At 53.9% G+C, this 27,500-nt stretch overlaps 1 protein-coding gene and 1 long non-coding RNA gene across 4 annotated transcripts in view; both read left to right on the forward strand.

Moving 5' to 3' along the window:
* LOC135109530 (mucin-2-like) overlaps positions 1-6,040 on the forward strand; it is a 15,591-nt gene extending 9,551 nt beyond the window's left edge. The window contains exons 2-3 of one of the 3 annotated variants that reach the window (XM_064020924.1): positions 536-722; positions 4,143-6,040. The gene's annotated coding sequence lies outside the window, so the exon portion shown is untranslated. Of the gene's footprint in view, positions 1-535; positions 1,697-4,142 lie in introns of those variants that run through there. The other 2 variants (XM_064020925.1, XM_064020923.1) reach the window with 2 other exon arrangements.
* Positions 6,041-8,746: 2,706 nt separating this feature from the next.
* LOC135110025 (uncharacterized) overlaps positions 8,747-27,500 on the forward strand; it is a 23,561-nt gene continuing 4,807 nt past the window's right edge. The window contains exon 1 of the long non-coding RNA XR_010273039.1: positions 8,747-8,858. This is a non-coding gene — a long non-coding RNA (uncharacterized LOC135110025). The remainder of the gene's footprint in view (positions 8,859-27,500) is intronic.

Raw genomic sequence — 27,500 nt, forward strand, 5'->3', positions numbered from 1 at the left:
CCTTCACAAGGGAAGCTTCAACACACTTACCCTTCAGTTTTTGACCACCGCTTCGGACCCTATTCGGGGACTGGTATTATTTTTTTTTTCTTATTATTTGTTTGTTTCCCTTGGCCGGTGTTCCTCCTACAGAAAAAAAAAAATAAATAAATGAATAAATAAAACTCTACGTGGCTGGCCAGTCAGCAGTGTGGTGGTGTTGAAGAGGCAGTCTGTCTCAATGTAACTTGCCAGAAATTGTGCTGAAAAATTGTGCTACAGGGAGGGAGGGAGGGAGGGAGAGGAAAGGAGATGGTCATCTGTTTATCTGCCTCTCTCTCTCTCTCTCTCTCTCTCTCTCTCTCTCTCTCTCTCTCTCTTCCTAACCTAACTACTACTACTACTGCTACAACAACAACAACTACTACTACTACTAGTGCTACTTCTACTACTACTACTACTACTACTACTACTACTACTACTACTACTACTATTACTACCACTACTACTACTACTACTACTACAACTTTTAACCTAACCCTTTACTCTCCATCAGATTTGCATCAACCAGCAGCAGCAGCAGCAGCAGCAGCAGCATGTCAGTAGTAGCAGGAGTAGTGAATGGTCACTCGTATGTGGTGACTACTTGGACTATCAGGCCGCCCTTGTAGTGTGCTGGACTATTGGTCAACAAGGAGCCCTGAAAGTTACGTGGTACAACTATTTCGGCGATAGTAATGGCTGTAAGTAGTAGTAGTAGTTGTAGTAATAGTAGTAGTAATAGTAGTTATGCGTGTAATGTCAATATGGTCCATTTTGTAACTGTAATTGGAAAGATTCTCGACTTTGTTTCTTAAAGGCATGACGTAATTAGGGAAAACGTATGTATTTTAAGGGACACTAGTCTGTACTTCATTATTCCTGTTTATTGCTATTATAGGAGTTTCTTGATAGTTTTATTTGTATATACTATTTAAATCTACTATTCTATTTATTATGTGTAAGTGGGAGATGTCAGAGAAAGACCCATATTTATAATTTTCATTTGTAAGGTCAATAAGGTCCATTTTATTAAGTATATTTATAAGATGCTCGACCTTATGTTTCTTAAATGAGTGACGTAATTAGAGAAAACGTGTGTCTCTTAAGGAACACTAACCTATACTAGTCTGTAACTGTAATTTGAAGGATTTTCAACCTTTTGTTTCTTAGTAAATGACGTAATTAGAGAAAACGAATCTTCTTTAAGGGGAAACTAAACAACAATGAATTATTCCTCTTTATTCTTAATATTGCAGATATTTGGGTAGTTTTAGGCGAATATTCTATTTAGACGTAGTGTTTTGTAATGTGCGGCAGTACTAGATGCCACACTGAAGTGGTAGAAGTGAGAGAAGAAGCCTTATTTATGAAATGTGACAGAAAACCTAACAATGAATGGAGGGTGAACAAGGAGGAGCGAGAGAGAGAAGAAAGGGGGAAACAAGAGGAACAAAAGGAACAACACGAATAGGAGAGAGAGAAGAGGAGGAGGACGAGGAGGAGAAACTGAAAGATACGGAAGAGAAGGAGGAGCACGAGGAAGATGAAGAGGAAGAAGAGAAAAATAAAGAAAAACTTCGATAACAAAACTCTCTCTCTCTCTCTCTCTCTCTCTCTCTCTCTCTCTCTCTCTCTCTCTCTCTCTCTCTCTCTCTCTCTCTCTCTCTCTCTCTCAGCCGCTGCAGTAATTTATCACACAAACATTCAAACACCTCGCTCATACCGAGATGAAAAAGATGAAAAATGGACAAATATAAAATAATGATCATGTCATAGTAAAATGAGAATTACGAAAAGAGTGATAGATAAATCATACAATAAATAAAACAAGTGGCAAGTGTCTTATGTTGACACATCCTGTGATCACGCCACTGCACTGCGTCATACTGTCAGTCACGGATTACATTTCGCGCGGTGATCGTGTGCGATAGAGACCAGTCACCCCATACACCCCCATCTGAACCCTCTCAACCTCACCAACCTTCCGTACCACCTCCCTCTCTACATCATCAACCTTTTTCACCTTCCCACCACTCCCACCCCCGCTCATCTTCACCTGTTCCTGCTATTTTTCTTGTCAGCTTCCTTCTCTCCCATCATCACCCATCGTTCCTTCCCCTCACCACTCACCCTCACCACCCCCACTACCTTCTCCTTCACAGTCACCCCCTCCTTCATCTCACCCGCTCCCTCATCCATCACCACCACCTGCACCACCTTCTCCTTCACAATCACCTCCTCCTCCATCTCCCCCGCTCCCTCATCCTTCACCATCACCCTCACCACCACCACCACCACCATCACCGCCACCAGCTGCAGAAGACACATTTGACTCAGTCTTTCAACACTCGTATATTATATCAGTCGGAGGAAGAGGAGCACGTTTACACCACTCCACCATCACCATCCTCTCACGAAAACTAGTAGGTAAAATATAAAGTGCAGTTTGTTTTAGACTGAATATTGGTGTGTAAGGCACAATGGAACCATTCCAGATATGCCCATACATAGTATGTTATGATTCTATTTAGTTTTGATGAATGTAGGGGTGGTAGAGTTCAAAGTTTGCCGCACGCGCGGAAATCCCGGACATGGCGCCGGCGCGAGTTTTTACTGGCCATGCCGAAGAGGTTAAGGGGCTCGTAGTAGTGGTGGTGGTGGTGGTTGTGGCTGTGGTGGTGGTGGTGGTTATAAGAACATAAGAAGCGAGGAGACTGCAAGAGGCCAAGTGATGGCCTACACAAGGCAGCTCCTCTATCCACACCATTGGACCAAGCCAACGCCTACCCATCCCATCTATCCTCCCTATCCATGCTCTCATCTAGCCCTTTTTTTAAACTATCTAATGTTTCACCACTAACCACATGTCTACTTAACCTGTTCCAGTTATTAACCACCCTATATATACATAACAACCTCTACCAGTTATATTAAACCTTCTAACACTAACTAAACACAGAGACAGACAGAGACATATTTAACACAGACAGACAGACAAAAAAGACAATTTTAACAACAACCTCTACGAGTTATAATATTAATCACTACAATACTATAACAACAACAACAACAACAACAACAACAACATGGCGGTTGTACATATCTGATTAATTAATACCAGAACAAGAGGCAGTGGCATTGTATTTAGTGGTGTGTGTGTGTGTGTGTGTGTGTGTGTGTGTGTGTGTGTGTGTGTGATGTCATGGGGAGATTTGAGACAATAATAAGAATGCCCTATATATATATATATATATATATATATATATATATATATATATATATATATATATATATATATATATATATATATATATATATATATATATATATATATATATATATATATATATATATATATATATATATATATATATATATATATATATATATATATATATATATATATATATATATATGTAAATAATAATAAGAATAATATAATAATAGGAATAATAAGAATAATATTTTTTTCACGGTCAACCGTTGGAAGGTCAAACCACCCCTACCCCATCCTCCCTTATCTCTCCCCTACCTCCTCCCCTCCCCTATCTCTCCCCTACCTCCTCCTCTCCCCTTAACTCCCCTCACCCCCTCCCACCCTCCCTGCCTCGCCTTCTTTTCATTGTCAAGGTCAAATCTGACAGTTTTACCCCCATCACCAACCCCCCCCTCCGTCCCTGTCTCACTCATTTCAAAACACACACACACACACACGTATCATTACGTAGATGCCGCAGGTAAGATCGATACCATATTAGCTCTGAGCTAGGGACGTAGGGGAAAGGCTGGCAGTGTCGAGAGACCAGCAGGCGACCAGAAGGTGAATTACACACACACACACACACACACACACACACACACACACACACACACACACACACACACACACACACACACACACACACACAAGTAATTATGATTTTGGAAGTTTGATTAAATGTCCATTGACCAAATGTCCTTCGTTGAAATGTGGTTTAGCCATCGTTCCGGCCACGGATGAAACCAGGTATATAATTGATTTACAAAGACTGACCATTATGAGGAAGGCAGAATTGATGGTGCAATGCAAAAATGTGTAGGACTATACCAAAGTAAACTATTAAAATGTATCTATTTTCCAGTTGCAGAAAGGGATCTGATGATGTCCTCCATAGCAATATAATATCACCGGAAAAGAACATTGCTAGTCCTGTTTGCTTATCCCATTAAAAAAAAAAAAAAAAAAAAAAAAAAAAAAACAATTGTAAGAATAAAAAGTTTGCAAGGTCCTGTATTGCAGTAAGTGGTGGTGGACAACAGTGTGAAAGTTTGTGTTTTATCTCTTCATAATTTACTTATGCATACATTTTGTATTTAGCACTATGAAAGTTGATAGCAAGTTTTTTGCATGCAGGTCGTGCTGCTATAAAACCAGGACATTTTTTAATTTGACAAATCATTACACAAATGTACACTCCTCAGAACCAGGATATAGAATTGAATGTGAACTTGATGGCTGTTCTAGATCATACAAATCTGTAAAGTATCTACTAAGACACATTCGTTCACATCACGCACTATTATATAATTGCCATCTTAATAGAGTGAGGGGGAAGTTTAAAGTTTGTGATGATTCCTTACCTGATCCAGAGATTAGGATTTGTATGCAGAGTGAAGCTGGTGATGATTGTGTGGAAATGATAACTGACGAAGGAAACGAATGTGCTTCATCACATTTAAATATCAATTGCACCCATGAAATTGTTACTAGGCTTTTAGCACTGAGAGAGAAGTTGCTCCCTTCTCTAGTTATTAAAGACTTCACTGAACATTTGCAAGACCTTTTGGCTTTGCAGCACACTCACACTATGAATAAGGTAATAAGTAAACTTAAAGAGGATGGAATTGATCCCAAAACGTTAAATGATCTCATCAATTCCTCATCACCTGCAGGCTTTGTGTGTTTAATATTGAACACCCCAAAAATTGTGAACATTTCCTCCGTTTCACAACATCCCATCTCTTAGGTATCAAGTATGACAAAGGTAACACTTTCAAAAACATCTCTACTTGTAAAACTCAATGAAGTAAAGACAGAATTGACCTACAAAAATGCAGAAATCTCATTCCAAATATATTCAACTCCACATATAATGCCTCTCTCTCTCTCTCTCTCTCTCTCTCTCTCTCTCTCTCTCTCTCTCTCTCTCTCTCTCTCTCTCTCTCTCTCTCTCTCTCTCTCTCTCTCTCTCTCTCTCTAAATTGGGTAGTATTGTTCGTGTACCATATGATGCATATATTTTTATTTTTTATGCATTTTTTACTTTTTTTTTTTTTTGTATATTTTATTTGTGTGTTATTGCAAGTGATAGGTGAAGCTTCTTTATTACTGTTGTGAGCATTTCTGTAGATTTGTTTAGTTAGTATATCCCATAGAAATACTCATTTTCTTTTTTTGTGTTGGTTTAAAGGATTAATGGTGACATATGGATATGATCTGGGTTAAAAGCTTGTACAAAGAAGGTTAAATGTCTATTTTTACACTGGTTGTTTCCCTAAAAGTAGTGTGATATAATGATTAGCAGTGGACTAATTAATTATTCTTTACAGGCTCTGCAACTCCTTACATTTCATTTATGTTAACTTGACTTACATATTTTTTCCTTTAGTTTATGAATGGGAGGAAGGTTTAATATTCATATCTTAAGAGATGCTTACTTTCTTTTCCACATTGCAAGTTGTAGTGATTAATACTCACAAATGTCTATTATTTACTTAATGGCTTGTCAAAACAGGTGCTTTTTGTGATGATTTATTTATTTATTTTTTCTCATACTAGGATGAAGTGTTACTAATGGTGCTTATTGTTTACATCTGTGTTTTATATATCATTACAGTTTTGAGGGGAGCTTTCTGTTAAATGTTCAAGTCAAAACCATATTATACTATACATGATAACAATTATAGTGTTTTTTTTTTTTTTTTAATGCAATGAAATGGAGGGAACATTTAATTGTATATGAATATATTGAATTTGTTACCTATTTGTTTCCCTAACCTTGAGACAGCGGTAGCTAGCTGCTAGTATTAAAGGTACTAATGATTCATCATCTGCCTAAGAAAGACTAACTAATTAGTCATTTAATTGACTAACACCTATGATCCACCTTACTAATGTGGTTAGTAGAAGCAGTGAACAGTACGAAGGCATTAGTCAGATATATTGGAGTAAGTTGAGTGCTCAGTTAGTCACAAATTGACTAACATTATGTTAGTCACTGTGACTAATGCTGCCACTCGTTCTAGACCCCATGGCTTTTACTAAGAAAAGTTTGTCAGCACGACTAACTTTGGTTTTGTGTGTGGCGTGAGTGTATCAGGCAGCGGGGAGTGAGAAGGTGAAGCTTGCGTTGCCTTAGGAAATCCAAGCTTGCTGTGCAGTTTGAAAGGAAGGAACAGCAAAGTATTAGAACAGGTGGGTGTGACACGGGATGAAGCTAATGAGGTGCTGGGATTGGGGTAAGCTGGAAAAAATGGTGGTTAGGGTACGTTACGTTAAGTTAGGCTAGGTTAAGTTAGGCTAGGTTAGGTTAGGCTACGTTGAGTTAAGTTAGTGTGGCTGTACTATTGAAAACTTTTACACACACACACACACACACAGAGAGAGAGCAGGATGACCATCAACCACAGCAAAACTGTGGTGATGCATTTCTGTACCTCCTCTGTACCAGTGCCCCCTCCCCGGCTCACAGTGGGCCCTCACCCCCTCCAGGTGGTCCAATGTGCCAAGCTTCTCGGAGTCACGGTGGACGACCAGCTGACCTGGAAGCAGCATGTCGCCAGCACCGTGAGATCAGCTACCTACAGGCTGTACATGCTGCGCAGACTCAGGTCGCTGGGGACGCCGACAGATGAGTTAAGGGGGGTGTACCTTACCTTCATCCTCCCCAAACTCATGTACGCCTCCCCAGCGTGGTCCTCCTCCCTCACACACACTCAACAGCTACAGCTAGAGAGTGTGCAGAGAAGGGCGTGCAGGGTCATCCTTGGCCCTGCATACACCACCTATGAAGAAGCCCTGACCACCCTGAGTCTGTCCAGAATATCCACCAGGCACCGAGAGGCTCTGGAGAAGTTTGGGAGGGGACTACTGCATCATCCGCGTCTCAGAAACATGCTGCCGCCCGACGCGCCTCGCCCTGTCCGTGCCACCAGACACCACAACAAAATAACGCCCCTGAAGGCGCCGCGCACGGACCGGTACAGACTCAGTGCGATTCCCACCATGGTGCGAGCCATCAATCAATAGTATTTCCCTCCTAGATTAGACTTACCTTTAGGATTAATGATAAGTTTTCCCCATCCCCTATGTACATTTTCAGTTTGTCAACTGCCTAAATAATAAACCGTTTATTATTATTATTATTATTATTATTACACACACACACACACACACACACACACACACACACACAGTTATCACCACTAGCCAGCAGGTCTTCCTTGCTAGAGGAGATACACAAGAACTGAAGAAATGTAAACTCGCACAATCTCACACAAACTCGCACATTCTCACACAATCTCACATAAACTCGCACAGTCTCACACAAACTCGCACACACTTGCAGAACAGAACAGAACAACAGAACGGATAGGAAGTTTGTGAAGGGTGAACAGAGAAAATGAAAAAGAGTAAGAGATTGAATGTTTGTAAGCAGACCACATTGATTCTTTTGTTTTGTTGACTAATATTGAGACAAACTTGCAAAACTTCCATTAAGAGACAAGAACGTTGATATGTTGCCGTCACTGAGGACCTCCTGACTGGCTGCACTAGAAAACGGGAAGTCGAGGCTCTGTTACGGTTAGTGGTGGGTTAACTCACGATAAAAGAACGCAAGAACAAAAAAATAAATGAATAGATAAATAAGGGTTATTGCAGGAAGCCATCAGACCTTCACGTGGCACTCCCTATATAAAGCACACCATTCTGTCTAATCTTTTAAAGCTCCCTAGTGACTCAGCACCCACAGCCACATTACGGAGTCCACCTATTCATCCAACACTCTATCTGAGAACCACTTCCCTCCTGTCTATTTCTTAAACGTATTTTTTATTCAAGTTTGCATCGTTACCTGCTGCAGCCTTACCCTGATTAGTGAGCCTGGACATTTTACCTTTGTTACCCTTGAAATATTGAAGATGTATCTTGCGTTTTCTATGGTTGCGTTAAAAAGAAAATGTGTATTATTACTATCATAGTTTTTCTCAAACCCTTTACTGCTGGCGATAGTCTTACATGTTCACGTGCGCTGACTATTCTGACTATCAGTTGGCTCTCGGACTATCAGCCTACAAGGAGCCGTGAAAGTTACCCAAAAAAACTATTTCGCTGATAGTAGTATAGTAGTAGTAATGGAAATCTCCTTTTTCTTTCTTTTTTCTATCTATGTGTGTGTGTGTGTGTGTGTGTGTGTGAGAGAGAGAGAGAGAGAGAGAGAGAGAGAGAGAGAGAGAGAGAGAGAGAGAGAGAGAGAGAGAGAGAGAGAGAGAGAGAGAGAAAGATATGAGGGTGAGAGGTCGCTGGGTCAAAAGTAATACATAATAAATAGAAAAACAAATATTCTAGTAATAAGAATGACAAATTAAATGTAACAGTAATTTGTTATACTAAAAAATTAAAGAAACTGGGAAAATAGAGAGAGTTAGAGATATATTAAGAGTCTGCCGGGTCAAATGTTTCAGTGTTTGGAGAGCTGTATAAGAGGACAGAGGGAGCTTTCCTCAAACAAATTTCCCTCCAGTTTTTCCTCCAGCGGCGGCGGCGGCGGCGGCGGCGTGGAGGGAAGGGAGGAAAGGTAGGAGGAGGCATGGAGAGAAGGAGGGAGAGAGAATATGATAGGGGAGAGAAAAGGCGGTGGTGGTGGTGGTGGGTCGTCCATTGATTCAGTGTTCTCTCCAACGCGGAGGTAAATTTTTCTCCGCCTTTCCTCCGTGGAGAGAAATTTCACCACGAGTAGTTTGGTTAGGTTAGGTTAGGGTTGTTAGAGTTGCAGTGATAGTTAGGGACTGTAAAATGACGATGGTAATTTGAGTTAGCTGTTAGCCAATTGGCAGTTAGTATAATTGGCAGTAACTGTGGTGGTGTTGCTTTGTTGGTGTTGCAAGAGGAAGGAGAATTGTAGGTTAGCTTAGGCCCCGACGGTAGCAGGTCATGACGGCCCCAAACCACGACGGCCCTCCGCGACGGCCCCCCACGACGGCCCCCCCTGATGGCCTCAAACCATTTGCGTGTGGACACTTGTTATACATCCACCAATATTTTAATGAAACTTGTTTCAGTGTGTGTGTGTGTGTGTGTGTGTGATAGCAGGGAGGGAGGAGGGTGTAGTTGGAGGAAAGGAAAGAGGGAGATAGCAGTGAGGGAGGAGGGAAGGACTGGGAGGGAGAGTCTGGGAGGAAGGGAGGGAGGAGGGATGGGATGGGAGATAAGGCGACAAGCATGTGTGCATGTGTGTCTGGGTGTGGGTGTGTGTAATAACAATAACAATAATAACACCACCAGTTGACGGAAGGGAGGGAGGGGATAGGGAGGGTTGGAGGGAGGAGGTAGAAGATAAGTATGGTAAACGACTAGGAATACCACCCACAGTGTTTCCCAACACATTGAATCTGCCTCACACCTAATTGAAAGTGTTGCCAGTAGTATGATAAACACAAGGGCCGTTGTGGTTGAGGGCCGTCCTGACTAGAATTTGGGGCCGTCGCGGAGGGCCGTCGTGGTTTGGGGCCGTCCTGACTAGAATTCGGCCCCGACAGGTTGACAAAGCGCTGGCCGGATGTCAACTTAAAGCAGTCTCTCTCTCTCTCTCTCTCTTTCTCTCTCTCGAACAAAAACATTGATATCTGATAGTTTTGCGTGTGTTTTCAATTAATATGCTTGTTGTCATAACCACACAAATCACTACTTCTATTCTAATTTCACGAACCCTCCTTCACTAACTAATGCCTTGTCATGTAAACACTCATAGTTGATAAAACCATGCCGAGAACACTCCCTGCTGTGTGTGTGTGTGTGTGTGTGTGTGTGTAGCCTAACCTATCCTAACCTAACCTAACATAACCTAACCTAACTTAACCTAACCTAACCTAACTTAACCTAACCTAACCTAACCTAACCTAACTTAACCTAACTTAACCTAACCTAACCTAACTTAACCTAACTTAACTTAACCTAACCTAACCTAACTTAACCTAACCTAACCTAACCTAACCTAACCTAATTTAACCTAACCTAACCTAACCTAACTTAACCTTACCTAACCTAACCTAACTTAACCTAACCTAACCTAACCTGACAGACAGACAGACAGACAGACAGACATCTTCCTTAGTCTAATTGAAATATTTTACATTAAGACGCTGTGATTGGCTAATTTAATTACATATTTTTTAATTGGCCAGCAGTTGCATTCCTAAACATAGGAACCAATCACAGCGGGTAATTTCACGCTGACAAAGCAGATGTGATGCGCACACACACACACACACACACACACACAGCAGGCCTCGTCTTGTAGCTTGAAGAGAGAGAGAGAGAGAGAGAGAGAGAGAGAGAGAGAGAGAGAGAGAGAGAGAGAGAGACTGTATTTCTAAGTTTTTACAAGACGGACTGATCTTGGCTGTTGTTGTTGTTGTTGTTGTTGTTGTTGTTGTTGTTGTTGTTGTTGTTGTTGTTGTTGTTGTTGACTACTACTACTACTACTACTACTACTACTACTACTACTACTACTGTAGCAAATAATCTAGTCAGCCATAGAAATATCCCATTTTCTCTCATATTCAGGGTACACTAAAGCTTACGCGCTTCTCAGAACCAGTAATATGTAAACACAAGTCACCGCTCCAAGCACTCCGTTTTCTCTTATATGTTTTCAGCCTCCCGTTCTCTTTCTACTGCACAGATTTTTCGTCTTTCATCTCTTCTTCCTCATTTTTTTTATACATACACATTCTGTGCACGCTTTTCGACACATACGTTACACGTCTTTTCTATACATCATATTACTCCTTTCTTCACACAGACATACACATACACCTTCACTCTCTTTGTCCATATCTTTATGTAAATCATTTTTTATGTTCAGTATTTCTTGTATATATGTTCATGTATTTGTTTAATAAAGGCACAGTCACGACTGGGCCACGGTCGGGGTCGGACGTGGTCGCTGCCACGCTCCCTCTGACCTACCCTAAATACCACGTGTGTCGTTCCCGCCTCGTTCAATCGTCATGGCATTCAACAGTGACCAAGTGCTAGTGCTGAACAACGGTTCAGGGAAGAGGGCAAGAGCATCCTCTTCTTCAGCATCCCTAAAGTGCTCCACGCCCAAGAAAGCGGCCCGTAACCTGCTGGAGGACAGCAGCAGTGATGAGCGCTCACCGAAGCGAGCCACCCGCAGCCTCCAGCCTTCATGGCAGGAGGACAACGCTACCGAAGCGGACTGGGCCCCACTCGACCTCTCCGTTTTCAGCGACGTGGTGCAGCAGCAGCAGCAGGACGGCGGTGAGGAGCAAGGATGGACTACCGTCACGACCAGCCGAGCTCGCCGCCACCAGCCCCCGAGGCCCAAGTTCAAGCTGGGCAGCCTGGGCGAATACGAGAACTCTTACCGAGCCATCTCTGCCCTCGAGAGGGAGTATCCGACCCTTCGGATACAGGTAAGGGTTAATCTCAAGGGTGAGCACGTGGTCACGCCCAAGGACGAGGATTCCACGGCACTCCTGCGCCGCATCGCGGAGGAAGGAAACAGGGTGCTCCTCCTCGACCCAAGCGAAAAGAGGCACAAGGTGGTGCTGGAGCGCTACCCGCTCGACCTGCCTCTCGAGGCGGTAGAGGCTCACCCTCAGGTGACCTCCGCCCAGCGTCTGACCTCCAAGAGGGACAAGTTGCCCACGAGACAGGTGCTACTTGTGTGTGTGGGGCCGCCGCCCGCCAAGTTGGATCTCGGCTGCTGGGGCAGATACTCCCTGTGCCCCTACCAAGGTGAGCCTGTAAGATGTTACAGGTGCCAACGGTACAACCACCTGCAGGCGCGGTGCGAACATGCCGCCAGGTGCGGCGTGTGCAGCCTGCCCCACCCGACGGAGGAGTGCATCGCCCGCCATAAGGCCAACGAGGCAACCACCGCCAGGTGCCCAAACTGTGGGAAAAACCACCACGCGTGGAACCCCCAGTGCCCTGAGAGGCTCCGTAGGATGCCTCGTTCACGCCAGCAGCAACAACAGCAGTCTCAGGCGCCACCAAGGCGGCAACGTCGACGTCGCCATACAGCGTCGCATGGGCAGCCCCGGCAACAGATCGCTCAGCCCCAGCAGCAACAGCATCCACCACGTGGCCAGCCAGGAAGGTCAGCGCGAGATCCCGTTGCACCCGCCCCACCTCCAGTCAGGTCAGCTTGGGTCCCGCGGCAGGCCCCCTCAGCCACCCCCCCACCCCCGTCCCAGCCAGCGGCAAGACCGGAAGAGATTAACCGGCAACCCCCTCACCGCCGACCCGAGGTACAGCCTCCAGCCATAGGCACGGAGAGCCGCACCCTCTCCGCCCACCCCTCCACTCGCTCAGGTAGCACCCCTACCAAGCATGCTCGAGCCAAGCCCCACCACTAGAGCAGCGGCACACAAGGGAGAGACCCTCCCGGCGACGCCCCCGCCCGTGCGGCGACAGGCCCAGCACCGACAACGGTGAGGAGGAGAGCCATGGTCCCGAGCGATCCTCTCCACGGGGTGCCCGCCTGTCTCAGCGAAGAAACCCGCGCGGTGGTCAACTGCCTCATGGCGCGGATGGTGCAGTTGATGGCGGAGCTGCTTGCCAGCCCTGATCACGTCCCCGCTAGGCGGGACGATCTGGACGCGCTTCTCCGCCAGGAGACGGCCACGGCCATCTCTGAGTGCGGCCTCCTGCCACCACCGCTGAACTCGAGGGACCCACGTCTGTGCCCCTCCCTCCAACCACCAGACCTTCACCACCAACATGGAGAGGAGATATGCTGAGGGCGCCACCCACGCGGACCAGCCTGCAGGGCCCCCCAGGCTCAGAGTCCTGCAATGGAACGTGCAGGGCCTGCGACCCAAGAAACATCAAGTCCTACAGGCCGTCTTCGAGGAGCACCTTGACGTTGTGCTCCTCCAGGAAACACTGACGCCCGCCGACTTTGAATGGAGGGTGGCGGGCTACACCCTTCACTCGCTCCCCACAGCGGAGGGCACCCGAGGCTGTGCAGCGCTGGTGAGGAGCACAATCCCTCACCGCAGGGTTGCAGCCCCAGTCAACTGCGGGGACGGAGTGGAGGTCCTGGCGCTGGAGCTGCAGGTGGGAAGTCTCCCGCTCCTGGTATACAACGTATACAGGAGCCAGCGACACCAGCTGGAGGCAGGAGAGCTTCTCACCCTCGCCTCCCACTCCAGTCTCTTGGTTGCGGGCGACCTCAACGCCCACCACCCCATGCTACAGTCACCGTCCCCAGCCAACGAAACGGGCCGCCACCTGGCCGTGCTGCTCGAGGAAATCCCTCACGTGTGCCTTCTCAACACAGGGGAGGCCACCCACACCCGGGGAGGAAGGCTTGACCTCACGTTGGTCTCGAGTGACCTGGCGGCAGGCGCTACGTGGCAGGTGCACCCGACCCTCACCAGCGACCACTTTGCCACCTTCACCACCCTCCCAGTGGCCCTGCCGGTCCCACCCCGCCCGCCCCCACGCTGGAACATAAGGAGAGCGGACTGGACCAAGTTTCAGGCCTCTCTTGACGAGTGGTGGGCCGCCTATCAGCCGCCCGCCGACCTACATCAGCAGGAGAGGGACCTGACGACGGCCATCCAGACCGCAGCCGCCGCAGCCATCCCCAGGTGCACCCCGAGCCGCCGCCACCGGACAGACTGGTGGTACTACAACGAAGAGGTGCGCGAGCACAACCACCGTGTCAACCAGCACAGAAAACTGTACAAAAGGCGCCCCAACCCCAACAACCTAAGACTCCTACAGGATGTGGTGGCCCGCGCACGGCAGGTATCCCTGAGGGCCAGAGAGGCTAAGTGGCTGGAGTGGTGCGCCACTTTTAGCCACCACACGTCTCTAGGCCAGCTGTGGAGGAGCGTGAGGACAGCCTCCGGCGCTGCCCCGCCCCGCCCGCCCGCCCACCCGCACCCGCAGCAGGAGGCAGAGAGGCTTGCCACCATGTTCACCACGCGGAGCTCCAGTGACCAGCTTCCTCCCCAGACACAACGCATCCAGCAGCAGCTCCGACCACACCGCGACGAGGCTGTCAGGGAGGCGATGGAGGAAGCCGACGTGACTGACCAGCCCTTCTCCCTTCAAGAGCTGGAGCGGGCTAGGAGGAGAGGCCGCGACACGGCAGCGGGGGCGGACGGCGTGCCATACTCCATGTTGGCGCACGCTGGGCTGGCTGGGGACGCCGCGCTGTTGGCCACCATCAACGCCTCATGGATGGCGGGCTGTCTGCCGCCCGCGTGGAAGGAAGCCGACATTCAGCCGATTCCAAAGCCGAGGGAGCCCACCAAGATCAGACCCATCTCTCTCCTCAGCTGCACGGCCAAAACGGCTGAGAGGATGGTGCTCGCGCGGCTACAGTGGCGCGTGGGGCCCTCTCACCCACATGTGTTCGGCTACACCCGCGGAGTGAGAACGGCAGACAGCATCCTCGCCCTGCTTACCCAAATTGACCACCGCCCCGCCGTCATCGTCTTCATCGACCTCGAGAAGGCGTTCGAGCTAGCCAGCCCTCACGCCATCCTCGACGCACTCGTGCGGAAAGGGGTGCGAGGAAGGCTGCTGGCCTGGCTCCGCGACTACCTGCAGCGCCGCCGCGCCAGGGTTAGGTTCCAGGGCCTGAGGTCGACCTTCAAGGTACTTGAGAACGGGACGCCCCAGGGCGGCATCCTCAGCCCTCTACTGTTCAACCTGCTGATGGAACAGCTAGTGGCACTGCCTTTCCACGCTGGCACCGTCCTGCTGAGCTACGCCGATGACCTCGCCCTCGTCGTCACCGGAAGGGGCAACAAGCTCAGGAGGACGCAGCAGGCACTCGACCTCATCAGCGGGAAATGCCAGGACCTGGGGCTCAAGATCTCGGCAGAGAAGTCCCGGGCCATGATGGTGAAGGCGGCAGACCCAACCTGGCAGCTCCGCGTCCAGGGAGTTGAGCTGGCATGGACCAACTCCTACCAGTACCTCGGTGTGTGGGTGGACAAGCGGCTGTCCTTCACAGCCCACGCCGCCTACCTGAGGGAGAGGACGCAGTCTAGGCTGAACGTGATGCGGGCCATGACGCGAATCAGCGCGGGCGCCACTTTTTCCGTCCTGCGCCAGTACTACGTGCACGCTGTTCGCTCGCTGGTGGATTACAGCGCCCCCGTCCTCATAGCACTCTCTCCAAACCAGCAGGAGCGGATCGAGGTGCTACAAAACACCGCAATGAGGACCATGCTGGGGGCACCGAGGTGGTCCAGCGCATGCGTCATGCAGAGCGAGACCAGACTGGTACCCCTCACCACCAGGGTACAGCAGATCACGGCCTGCCGCGTAGCGAGGGTGCTGCAGCGTGACGCGGAGGGAGTGACACAGAGGAGACTGAGGCTGGCGGGGACGCAGGGTGCCGAATCTCTCCGCCGCAACCCGTGGCTGCTGCAGTGCACGCTGGCTACCCACAACCTGGCTCGCATGGAGAACTGGCCACAGGCGGACCTCCCTGCCCCCACCTTCCGCGCCCCACCCCCGTGGGAGCCACCCGCGGCAGAGTTCTCCGCCACACAGCTGCCCGCCAGCAAGGCGCTCTGCGCGGTGGAGGAGATGCGGCAGCACGCCTTCATGGCCATGGCGCAGGTCACCGAGCCAGACAGTGTTGTGTACTGCACAGACGGCTCGGCTGACCCTGACAGCGGAAGGACGGGCGCTGCTGCCATCACCAGAGGGGCCGAGGTGTGTGAGAGGACTCCCGACCACTGCTCCACCCTGCAGACAGAACTGGTGGCCATCCTGCTGGCCCTGGAGCACGCTCAACACCGGCGGGAGCGCACCGTGGTGCTCCACACCGACTCCAGAACGGGGCTACAGGCTCTACAACAGCCGTATCCCAGCGACAACGTGGGCCTCGTCACCGCCATCCTGGGTAGCCTCCAGAGCCTCGCCGCGCAGGGGCGGCGGGTGAGGCTCAACTGGATACCCAGCCACGTGGGAGTACGAGGCAACGAGGCTGCTGACGCAGCCGCCAAGAGAGCTGCTAGTGGCCCCCAGGTGACAAGGCATGTGCCGCCCAGCCTGAGCCAAGTGAGGGCGCGAGCCAGGCTCGCCGCAACCAAGCGCGCCCGCCACACGCACCGGCAGCTGGAAACAAGGAAGAGACAGGCAGCTTGGTACGCCTCCGCCACTGGCTACCAGTCGTTGGACGCCTCCCAGCAGCAGCCCAGAGCAGACGGCGTGTTGCTGCAACGCGTAAGGCTGGGCTACTGCACCAGGGAACAGCTGTACGACGACTTTCGGGGGCAGGAGTGCGACCACTGCGGGAGGCACAGGCGCCACCCGCTAGTGCACTACCTACTGTCCTGTCCGGCCACCGCCGCCCTCAGACCAACGCCGCCACCACCGGCCCATCCTGTAGGCGGTGATCTCCTCAGCAGCCGCGAGGCCAGGGCTGCCCTCATCGTCCGCCACACGCCCACAGACCTGATGCTGCGAGTTCTCAGGGCAGCGCCCCCGCCCCGCTGAACAGGTCGCAGCTCCTTTCCTGACCGGCGAGCAGCACTCCTCGCCGCGCCACCGCACCGCCCACCACCGGGACCCAAGACTCCCCCACCTGCGGGCTGGTGCCCGCTTTGTGTATTATGTACATTCATGTATATTTTTTCCTTTGTGCAATATGTATATATGTATATGTTGACATAATACTCAATAAACCTTTAATAATAATTAAATAAAGGCACAGTCACGACTGGGCCACGGTCGGGGTCGGACGTGATCGCTGCCACGCTCCCTCTGACCTACCCTAAATACCACGTGTGTCGTTCCCGCCTCGTTCAATCGTCATGGCATTCAACAGTGACCAAGTGCTAGTGCTGAACAACGGTTCAGGGAAGAGGGCAAGAGCATCCTCTTCTTCAGCATCCCTAAAGTGCTCCACGCCCAAGAAAGCGGCCCGTAACCTGCTGGAGGACAGCAGCAGTGATGAGCGCTCACCGAAGCGAGCCACCCGCAGCCTCCAGCCTTCATGGCAGGAGGACAACGCTACCGAAGCGGACTGGGCCCCACTCGACCTCTCCGTTTTCAGCGACGTGGTGCAGCAGCAGCAGCAGGACGGCGGTGAGGAGCAAGGATGGACTACCGTCACGACCAGCCGAGCTCGCCGCCACCAGCCCCCGAGGCCCAAGTTCAAGCTGGGCAGCCTGGGCGAATACGAGAACTCTTACCGAGCCATCTCTGCCCTCGAGAGGGAGTATCCGACCCTTCGGATACAGGTAAGGGTTAATCTCAAGGGTGAGCACGTGGTCACGCCCAAGGACGAGGATTCCACGGCACTCCTGCGCCGCATCGCGGAGGAAGGAAACAGGGTGCTCCTCCTCGACCCAAGCGAAAAGAGGCACAAGGTGGTGCTGGAGCGCTACCCGCTCGACCTGCCTCTCGAGGCGGTAGAGGCTCACCCTCAGGTGACCTCCGCCCAGCGTCTGACCTCCAGGAGGGACAAGTTGCCCACGAGACAGGTGCTACTTGTGTGTGTGGGGCCGCCGCCCGCCAAGTTGGATCTCGGCTGCTGGGGCAGATACTCCCTGCGCCCCTACCAAGGTGAGCCTGTAAGATGTTACAGGTGCCAACGGTACAACCACCTGCAGGCGCGGTGCGAACATGCCGCCAGGTGCGGCGTGTGCAGCCTGCCCCACCCGACGGAGGAGTGCATCGCCCGCCATAAGGCCAACGAGGCAACCACCGCCAGGTGCCCAAACTGTGGGAAAAACCACCACGCGTGGAACCCCCAGTGCCCTGAGAGGCTCCGTAGGATGCCTCGTTCACGCCAGCAGCAACAACAGCAGTCTCAGGCGCCACCAAGGCGGCAACGTCGACGTCGCCATACAGCGTCGCATGGGCAGCCCCGGCAACAGATCGCTCAGCCCCAGCAGCAACAGCATCCACCACGTGGCCAGCCAGGAAGGTCAGCGCGAGATCCCGTTGCACCCGCCCCACCTCCAGTCAGGTCAGCTTGGGTCCCGCGGCAGGCCCCCTCAGCCACCCCCCCACCCCCGTCCCAGCCAGCGGCAAGACCGGAAGAGATTAACCGGCAACCCCCTCACCGCCGACCCGAGGTACAGCCTCCAGCCATAGGCACGGAGAGCCGCACCCCCTCCGCCCACCCCTCCACTCGCTCAGGTAGCACCCCTACCAAGCATGCTCGAGCCAAGCCCCACCACCGGAGCAGCGGCACACAAGGGAGAGACCCTCCCGGCGACGCCCCCGCCCGTGCGGCGACAGGCCCAGTACCGACAACGGTGAGGAGGAGAGCCATGGTCCCGAGCGATCCTCTCCACGGGGTGCCCGCCTGTCTCAGCGAAGAAACCCGCGCGGTGGTCAACTGCCTCGTGGCGCGGATGGTGCAGTTGATAGCGGAGCTGCTTGCCAGCCCTGATCACGTCCCCGCTAGGCGGGACGATCTGGACGCGCTTCTCCGCCAGGAGACGGCCACGGCCATCTCTGAGTGCGGCCTCCTGCCACCACCGCTGAACTCGAGGGACCCACGTCTGTGCCCCTCCCTCCAACCACCAGACCTTCACCACCAACATGGAGAGGAGATATGCTGAGGGCGCCACCCACGCGGACCAGCCTGCAGGGCCCCCCAGGCTCAGAGTCCTGCAATGGAACGTGCAGGGCCTGCGACCCAAGAAACATCAAGTCCTACAGGCCGTCTTCGAGGAGCACCTTGACGTTGTGCTCCTCCAGGAAACACTGACGCCCGCCGACTTTGAATGGAGGGTGGCGGGCTACACCCTTCACTCGCTCCCCACAGCGGATGGCACCCGAGGCTGTGCAGCGCTGGTGAGGAGCACAATCCCTCACCGCAGGGTTGCAGCCCCAGTCAACTGCGGGGACGGAGTGGAGGTCCTGGCGCTGGAGCTGCAGGTGGGAAGTCTCCCGCTCCTGGTATACAACGTATACAGGAGCCAGCGACACCAGCTGGAGGCAGGAGAGCTTCTCACCCTCGCCTCCCACTCCAGTCTCTTGGTTGCGGGCGACCTCAACGCCCACCACCCCATGCTACAGTCACCGTCCCCAGCCAACGAAACGGGCCGCCACCTGGCCGTGCTGCTCGAGGAAATCCCTCACGTGTGCCTTCTCAACACAGGGGAGGCCACCCACACCCGGGGAGGAAGGCTTGACCTCACGTTGGTCTCGAGTGACCTGGCGGCAGGCGCTACGTGGCAGGTGCACCCGACCCTCACCAGCGACCACTTTGCCACCCTCACCACCCTCCCAGTGGCCCCGCCGGTCCCACCCCGCCCGCCCCCACGCTGGAACATAAGGAGAGCGGACTTGACCAAGTTTCAGGCCTCTCTTGACGAGTGGTGGGCCGCCTATCAGCCGCCCGCCGACCTACATCAGCAGGAGAGGGACCTGACGACGGCCATCCAGACCGCAGCCGCCGCAGCCATCCCCAGGTGCACCCCGAGCCGCCGCCACCGGACAGACTGGTGGTACTACAACGAAGAGGTGCGCGAGCACAACCACCGTGTCAACCAGCACAGAAAACTGTACAAAAGGCGCCCCAACCCCAACAACCTAAGACTCCTACAGGATGTGGTGGCCCGCGCACGGCAGGTATCCCTGAGGGCCAGAGAGGCTAAGTGGCTGGAGTGGTGCGCCACTTTTAGCCACCACACGTCTCTAGGCCAGCTGTGGAGGAGCGTGAGGACAGCCTCCGGCGCTGCCCCGCCCCGCCCGCCCGCCCACCCGCACCCGCAGCAGGAGGCAGAGAGGCTTGCCACCATGTTCACCACGCGGAGCTCCAGTGACCAGCTTCCTCCCCAGACACAACGCATCCAGCAGCAGCTCCGACCACACCGCGACGAGGCTGTCAGGGAGGCGATGGAGGAAGCCGACGTGACTGACCAGCCCTTCTCCCTTCAAGAGCTGGAGCGGGCTAGGAGGAGAGGCCGCGACACGGCAGCGGGGGCGGACGGCGTGCCATACTCCATGTTGGCGCACGCTGGGCCGGCTGGGGACGCCGCGCTGTTGGCCACCATCAACGCCTCATGGATGGCGGGCTGTCTGCCGCCCGCGTGGAAGGAAGCCGACATTCAGCCGATTCCAAAGCCGAGGGAGCCCACCAAGATCAGACCCATCTCTCTCCTCAGCTGCACGGCCAAAACGGCTGAGAGGATGGTGCTCGCGCGGCTACAGTGGCGCGTGGGGCCCTCTCACCCACATGTGTTCGGCTACACCCGCGGAGTGAGCACGGCAGACAGCATCCTCGCCCTGCTTACCCAAATTGACCACCGCCCCGCCGTCATCGTCTTCATCGACCTCGAGAAGGCGTTCGAGCTAGCCAGCCCTCACGCCATCCTCGACGCACTCGTGCGGAAAGGGGTGCGAGGAAGGCTGCTGGCCTGGCTCCGCGACTACCTGCAGCGCCGCCGCGCCAGGGTTAGGTTCCAGGGCCTGAGGTCGACCTTCAAGGTGCTTGAGAACGGGACGCCCCAGGGCGGCATCCTCAGCCCTCTACTGTTCAACCTGCTGATGGAACAGCTAGTGGCACTGCCTTTCCACGCTGGCACCGTCCTGCTGAGCTACGCCGATGACCTCGCCCTCGTCGTCACCGGAAGGGGCAACAAGCTCAGGAGGACGCAGCAGGCACTCGACCTCATCAGCGGGAAATGCCAGGACCTGGGGCTCAAGATCTCGGCAGAGAAGTCCCGGGCCATGATGGTGAAGGCGGCAGACCCAACCTGGCAGCTCCGCGTCCAGGGAGTTGAGCTGGCATGGACCAACTCCTACCAGTACCTCGGTGTGTGGGTGGACAAGCGGCTGTCCTTCACAGCCCACGCCGCCTACCTGAGGGAGAGGACGCAGTCTAGGCTGAACGTGATGCGGGCCATGACGCGAATCAGCGCGGGCGCCACTTTTTCCGTCCTGCGCCAGTACTACGTGCACGCTGTTCGCTCGCTGGTGGATTACAGCGCCCCCGTCCTCATAGCACTCTCTCCAAACCAGCAGGAGCGGATCGAGGTGTTACAAAACACCGCAATGAGGACCATGCTGGGGGCACCGAGGTGGTCCAGCGCATGCGTCATGCAGAGCGAGACCAGACTGGTACCCCTCACCACAAGGGTACAGCAGATCACGGCCTGCCGCGTAGCGAGGGTGCTGCAGCGTGACGCGGAGGGAGTGACACAGAATAGACTGAGGCTGGCGGGGACGCAGGGTGCCGAATCTCTCCGCCGCAACCCCTGGCTGCTGCAGTGCACGCTGGCTACCCACAACCTGGCTCGCATGGAGAACTGGCCACAGGCGGACCTCCCTGCCCCCACCTTCCGCGCCCCACCCCCGTGGGAGCCACCCGCGGCAGAGTTCTCCGCCACACAGCTGCCCGCCAGCAAGGCGCTCTGCGCCGTGGAGGAGATGCGGCAGCACGCCTTCATGGCCATGGCGCAGGTCACCGAGCCAGACAGTGTTGTGTACTACACCGACGGCTCGGCTGACCCTGACAGCGGAAGGACGGGCGCTGCTGCCATCACCAGAGGGGCCGAGGTGTGTGAGAGGACTCCCGACCACTGCTCCACCCTGCAGACAGAACTGGTGGCCATCCTGCTGGCCCTGGAGCACGCTCAACACCGGCGGGAGCGCACCGTGGTGCTCCACACCGACTCTAGAACGGGGCTACAGGCTCTACAACAGCCGTATCCCAGCGACAACGTGGGCCTCGTCACCGCCATCCTGGGTAGCCTCCAGAGCCTCGCCGCGCAGGGGCGGCGGGTGAGGCTCAACTGGATACCCAGCCACGTGGGAGTACGAGGCAACGAGGCTGCTGACGCAGCCGCCAAGAGAGCTGCTAGTGGCCCCCAGGTGACAAGGCATGTGCCGCCCAGCCTGAGCCAAGTGAGGGCGCGAGCCAGGCTCGCCGCAACCAAGCGCGCCCGCCACACGCACCGGCAGCTGGAAACAAGGAAGAGACAGGCAGCTTGGTACGCCTCCGCCACTGGCTACCAGTCGTTGGACGCCTCCCAGCAGCAGCCCAGAGCAGACGGCGTGTTGCTGCAACGCGTAAGGCTGGGCTACTGCACCAGGGAACAGCTGTACGACGACTTTCGGGGGCAGGAGTGCGACCACTGCGGGAGGCACAGGCGCCACCCGCTAGTGCACTACCTACTGTCCTGTCCGGCCACCGCCGCCCTCAGACCAACGCCGCCACCACCGGCCCATCCTGTAGGCGGTGATCTCCTCAGCAGCCGCGAGGCCAGGGCTGCCCTCATCGTCCGCCACACGCCCACAGACCTGATGCTGCGAGTTCTCAGGGCAGCGCCCCCGCCCCGCTGAACAGGTCGCAGCTCCTTTCCTGACCGGCGAGCAGCACTCCTCGCCGCGCCACCGCACCGCCCACCACCGGGACCCAAGACTCCCCCACCTGCGGGCTGGTGCCCGCTTTGTGTATTATGTACATTCATGTATATTTTTTCCTTTGTGCAATATGTATATATGTATATGTTGACATAATACTCAATAAACCTTTAATAATAATTAAATAAAGGTAGAGAGAGTTCAACCAGTCTAACAAGTGGCTATGAATACAACCTTAGCTGGTGAACAAAAAGAGTTAAGAGATTAAAGGACTTGCAACTGCTGACGGTTACCTGTCGGTTTTCTCTTCTCTATCTCTGGCGAGTTAAGAGATTAAAGGACTTGCAACTGCTGACGGTTACCTGTCGGTTTTCTCTTCTCATATTCCTGGCGGCTTCCACCTAGATCACTAGAAATGGTGACTCGGAGTTAGACCGTAGTGGCCAGCTCCACCAATGCTGTGTCCCAGGTTCTTTAGCACTATAGCGTCGCCACAGCTATAGGTACCTCGCCCAGGTCAGCCCCCGCCTGACACGGACCACCACGGCCAAACCGCCACCCAGCCTGGCCCAGCCGTGACCCTCCGACGCCACCCAGCCCGGCCAGCCGCCACGTGACACACACACACCGTCACCCAGCCCAGCAACCGTGGTCACCGCCGCCGCCTCGCCAGCCACCCAGGCCACTGAGGCCACGCTCACCTGCTGCCTCACCACCGCCACCAGGTCACTCCCTCTCCCGCTGCCGTGACCCACCGCGCCAACTCCACCTGCTGCCTGGTCACCTGCCACCCCTGCCACACCTGCTGCCCAGCCTCCATCACCACCACAGCAGCAGCAACACCTCTACGGCTCACCACGCACGGTCACCGCCACCCGGCCGTGACCCCACTGGCCCTGATTTCGCTTCTCTACAACAGGGCGGCGCCCCCTGCACCGGTACTCCCGTCTTCCGCTCGACAACAGGGCGGTGTTCCCTGCAACGTTCCCCCACCAAAGTGTTAGTGCTCCCGACCGTCCCTCCCCTCTCCCCCGTCGTCCACCCTCCCCCTGTGTGTGTTAACCCCTGCCCCTAGAAAACTCCCTAGTGTGCATCAGCGCGTACCAACCCCCGTGTGCCAGACACCAACACCTACACATACACGCACACACACACACACACACACAGACTACACACTTCGTTCACGGCAGTGCGTTCCAAGCCGTAAGTGCGAGTGCGGTAGAGTACGTGCCTAGGACCATCGCTGTCACACCCTCAGCACTGCACAGTGGCGCCCAGCAGGCGTCCCTTGCCACCTCTCACTGGCACCTGGCGCCAGCAACAAGAAACGGCCATGGCTCCGACAGTTCCGTCGGCAACGCCACCGTCTTCAGTCGCCACTGTCACTAACACAGCAGACGTCCAGCAACTCACCCACATTGTGTCGCAGCTGGCCCTGCAGGTCAGCGCGATGCAGGAACAGCTAAATACCCGCCAGCGTCGCCGCCCACCGTCACCTCGACGCCCTCGCTACCGCTCTCGGTCGCGTAGCACTACACGCACCCCGGGCGTCTGCTACTACCACAGCAGGTTCGGTAGCGAGGCCATTAAGTGCACCCAACCCTGCACTTACAACATCACCCCGGCGTCAAACTAAACGGGCGGACGTTCACGGCGCGTACGATCCGCCAGCCCAAGTCACAGCTACTTCACGTCTACGACCGACGCACCGGAATTAAGTTCCTCGTCGACACCGGCGCTGAGGTCAGTGTCCTGCCTGCCACAGACAGCCAGAAGAGGTTGCCTGTAACCAAACACCTCTATGCAGCCAACGCCTCGAAAATCCCTGTTTACGCGCGGCAGACACTACGAGTACACCTCGAACTCAACCTCCGCCGCTCCTTCGACTGGACCTTTTACGTGGCAGCTGTGACCCAACCCATCCTAGGCGCCGATTTCCTACGCCACCACGACCTCTTAGTCGACTTGAAGCACGGCACGCTGCTGGATCGTCTCACTTCCCTGCGGACCCGTGGCCGAACGGCACCTGGCGAGAGCACCGGAATCTCCGCAGTCTGCCGAGATAACCCCTTCGCCGCCATCCTCAAGGGTTTCCCAACACTAACACAGCCATACTCAGCCACGCAGCCAGTGAAACATCACGTCCTGCACTACATAGAGACCACCGGACCACCTGTTTTCGCCAAGGCTCGTCGCTTAGCACCAGAACGCTACAAACAGGTCAGGGCCGAGTTTGAGTTTCTGATGCAGCAAGGCATCATCCGCCCAAGCTCCAGCAACTGGTCGTCTGCGCTTCACGTCGTCCCCAAGAAAAACGGTGACATACGCCCTTGCGGGGACTACAGAGCCCTAAACTCCCGCACCGAGATGGACAGGTATCCAGTGCCTAACATTCAGGAGTTTTCCTCACAACTGCACGGCTCTACAATTCTCTCCAGGATCGACCTCGTAAAGGCCTTCCATCAGATCCCCATCAACCCCGAGGACATCCCGAAGACGGCCATAATCACGCCCTTCGGACTATATGAATACACTAGGATGCCCTTCGGTCTCAAGAACGCTGCTCAAACATTCCAGCGCTTCATGGACGAAGTTTTGCGAGGACTGCAGTTCTGCTTCACTTACGTCGACGACATTCTAGTTGCCAGCCCAGACGACGCTGCTCATCGCCAACACCTCGAGCAAGTCTTCACTCGTCTGAAGGACTACGGCATCCAGGTCAACGCCGACAAGTCCGTGTTCGGCGTGCCTTCAGTCGACTTCCTCAGCCACACTGTGTCCTCCTCAGGCTTCACCCCAACTGCAAGTCGCTGTACTGCCATCCAGAATTTCCCGAAGCCAACAACTCGGCGCCAGTTGAAGCAGTTCCTTGGAATGCTGAACTATTACAACAGGTTCATTCCCCGATGCGCGCTCCTCCTCCAGCCTCTCTACGCCTTAGTGAAGCCAGCCAAACGAGGCCAGTCCGTCACCCTTGCCTGGACGCCCGCAGCTGAGGACGCTTTCCTCGCTGCCCGGAAGGCGCTCACATCCACAGCGCTCAGTTTCCCTGCCCCAGACGCCCCTACTTCCATCGCCACGGACGCCTCAGACACCGGAGTTGGAGCAGTGCTACAGCAACACATCGACGGTGCCTGGAAACCCGTCGCCTTCTTCTCCAAGAAACTCAACACTGCCGAGAAGAAGTACAGCGCCTTCGACAAAGAGCTCCTCGCCATCTACAAGGCATTGAAGCACTTCCAGTACTTTGTCGAAGGACGTCAGTTTCATATCTACACTGACCACAAGCCGCTGACGAGCACCTTCATCAAGAACAAGTCATCCTACTCACCACGTCAACTGCGCCACGTAGACTTCATCTCTCAGTTCACCACGGACCTCCGTTACGTGAAAGGTGAAGATAACGCCCCAGCCGATGCCCTGTCACGCAACATCTGTGCCACATCTACCTCTCTCATCGATTACGCCGCCATTGCTGCCGATCAGGCCGACGACGCCGAGCTGCAGCAACTAAAGGAAAACACCGCACTACAGATGAAGAGAGTACAGCTACCAGGCACTCAAGTGCACATCTACGCTGACGTCTCGACCAACACCGTCAGACCATACCTGCCTCAACGGCACAGGTATCCACTCTTCCGTCAGCTGCACGACCTCTCACATCCTGGCATCAGAGCTTCACAACACATGATGACGTCCCGATTCATCTGGACCGCCATCAACAAGGACGTGAGAGACTGGACACGTAGGTGCACCACCTGTCAGGCCTCCAAGGTGACGCGGCACACACGCTCCCCTACAGCCACCTTCACGCCAGTCTCCACACGCTTCGAACACGTCCATATCGACCTCGTTGGCCCTCTTCCTCACTCCGACGGCTACCGCTACATCCTCACCTGTGTCGACCGCTTCACTCGCTGGCCAGAAGCTGCACCACTGACTGACATCTCCACTGACACCGTTGCACGTGCCTTTATCAGCACGTGGATCTCACGCTTCGGTGTTCCTGTCAGCCTCACTTCTGACCGCGGCGGCCAGTTTGAGTCCAGTGTCTGGAACAAACTGATGACACTACTCGGCATTCGACGATACAGGACTGCCAGCTACCATCCTCAGGCCAACGCTACAGTGGAACGTTTCCACCGCCAGCTGAAGTCGTCACTGATGGCTTCCAGCGACCAACGCGAGAAGTGGAACGCCACCTTACCCCTCGTCCTCCTCGGCATCCGGACGTCCCTCAAGCAGGACCTTCACCACTCTTCTGCCGAGCTCGTATACGGCACCACTCTTCGACTCCCTGGCGAGCTCCTTACCAGCTCACCCGACGCCGGCCCCTGCAGCGTCCAAGACTTCGCCAGCAGTCTTAAGGAGTCGATGAGAAGCCTGCAGCGGGTGCAGCCTCGCACGCACCCCGCCAAGACCTTCGTCAGCCAGGACCTCGAAGACTGCACACACGTCTTCGTCAGGGTTGATGCTGTCCGTAAACCACTACAGCGCCCCTACGAAGGCCCCTTCGAGGTCCTCCACAGGACGAGGAAAAACATCACCATCAACAGAAACGGCTCTTCCGACGTCATAGCCATAGACCGAGTCAAGCCCGCCTACATCCTGCACACCCCGACGGCACCTCACGACCCGACATCGCCGGCCACGCCTTCAGCACCACGCGCCACAGCTAAGCAGCACGTATCGTTCGTCGTGCCTCCTCACTCGGGGGAAGTTATGTAGCAAATAATCTAGTCAGCCATAGAAATATCCCATTTTCTCTCATATTCAGGGTACACTAAAGCTTACGCGCTTCTCAGAACCAGTAATATGTAAACACAAGTCACCGCTCCAAGCACTCCGTTTTCTCTTATATGTTTTCAGCCTCCCGTTCTCTTTCTAC

The sequence above is a fragment of the Scylla paramamosain genome, chromosome 19, assembly GCF_035594125.1.
Source record: "Scylla paramamosain isolate STU-SP2022 chromosome 19, ASM3559412v1, whole genome shotgun sequence".
In the NCBI taxonomy this organism is placed as follows: Eukaryota; Metazoa; Arthropoda; class Malacostraca; order Decapoda; family Portunidae; genus Scylla; species Scylla paramamosain.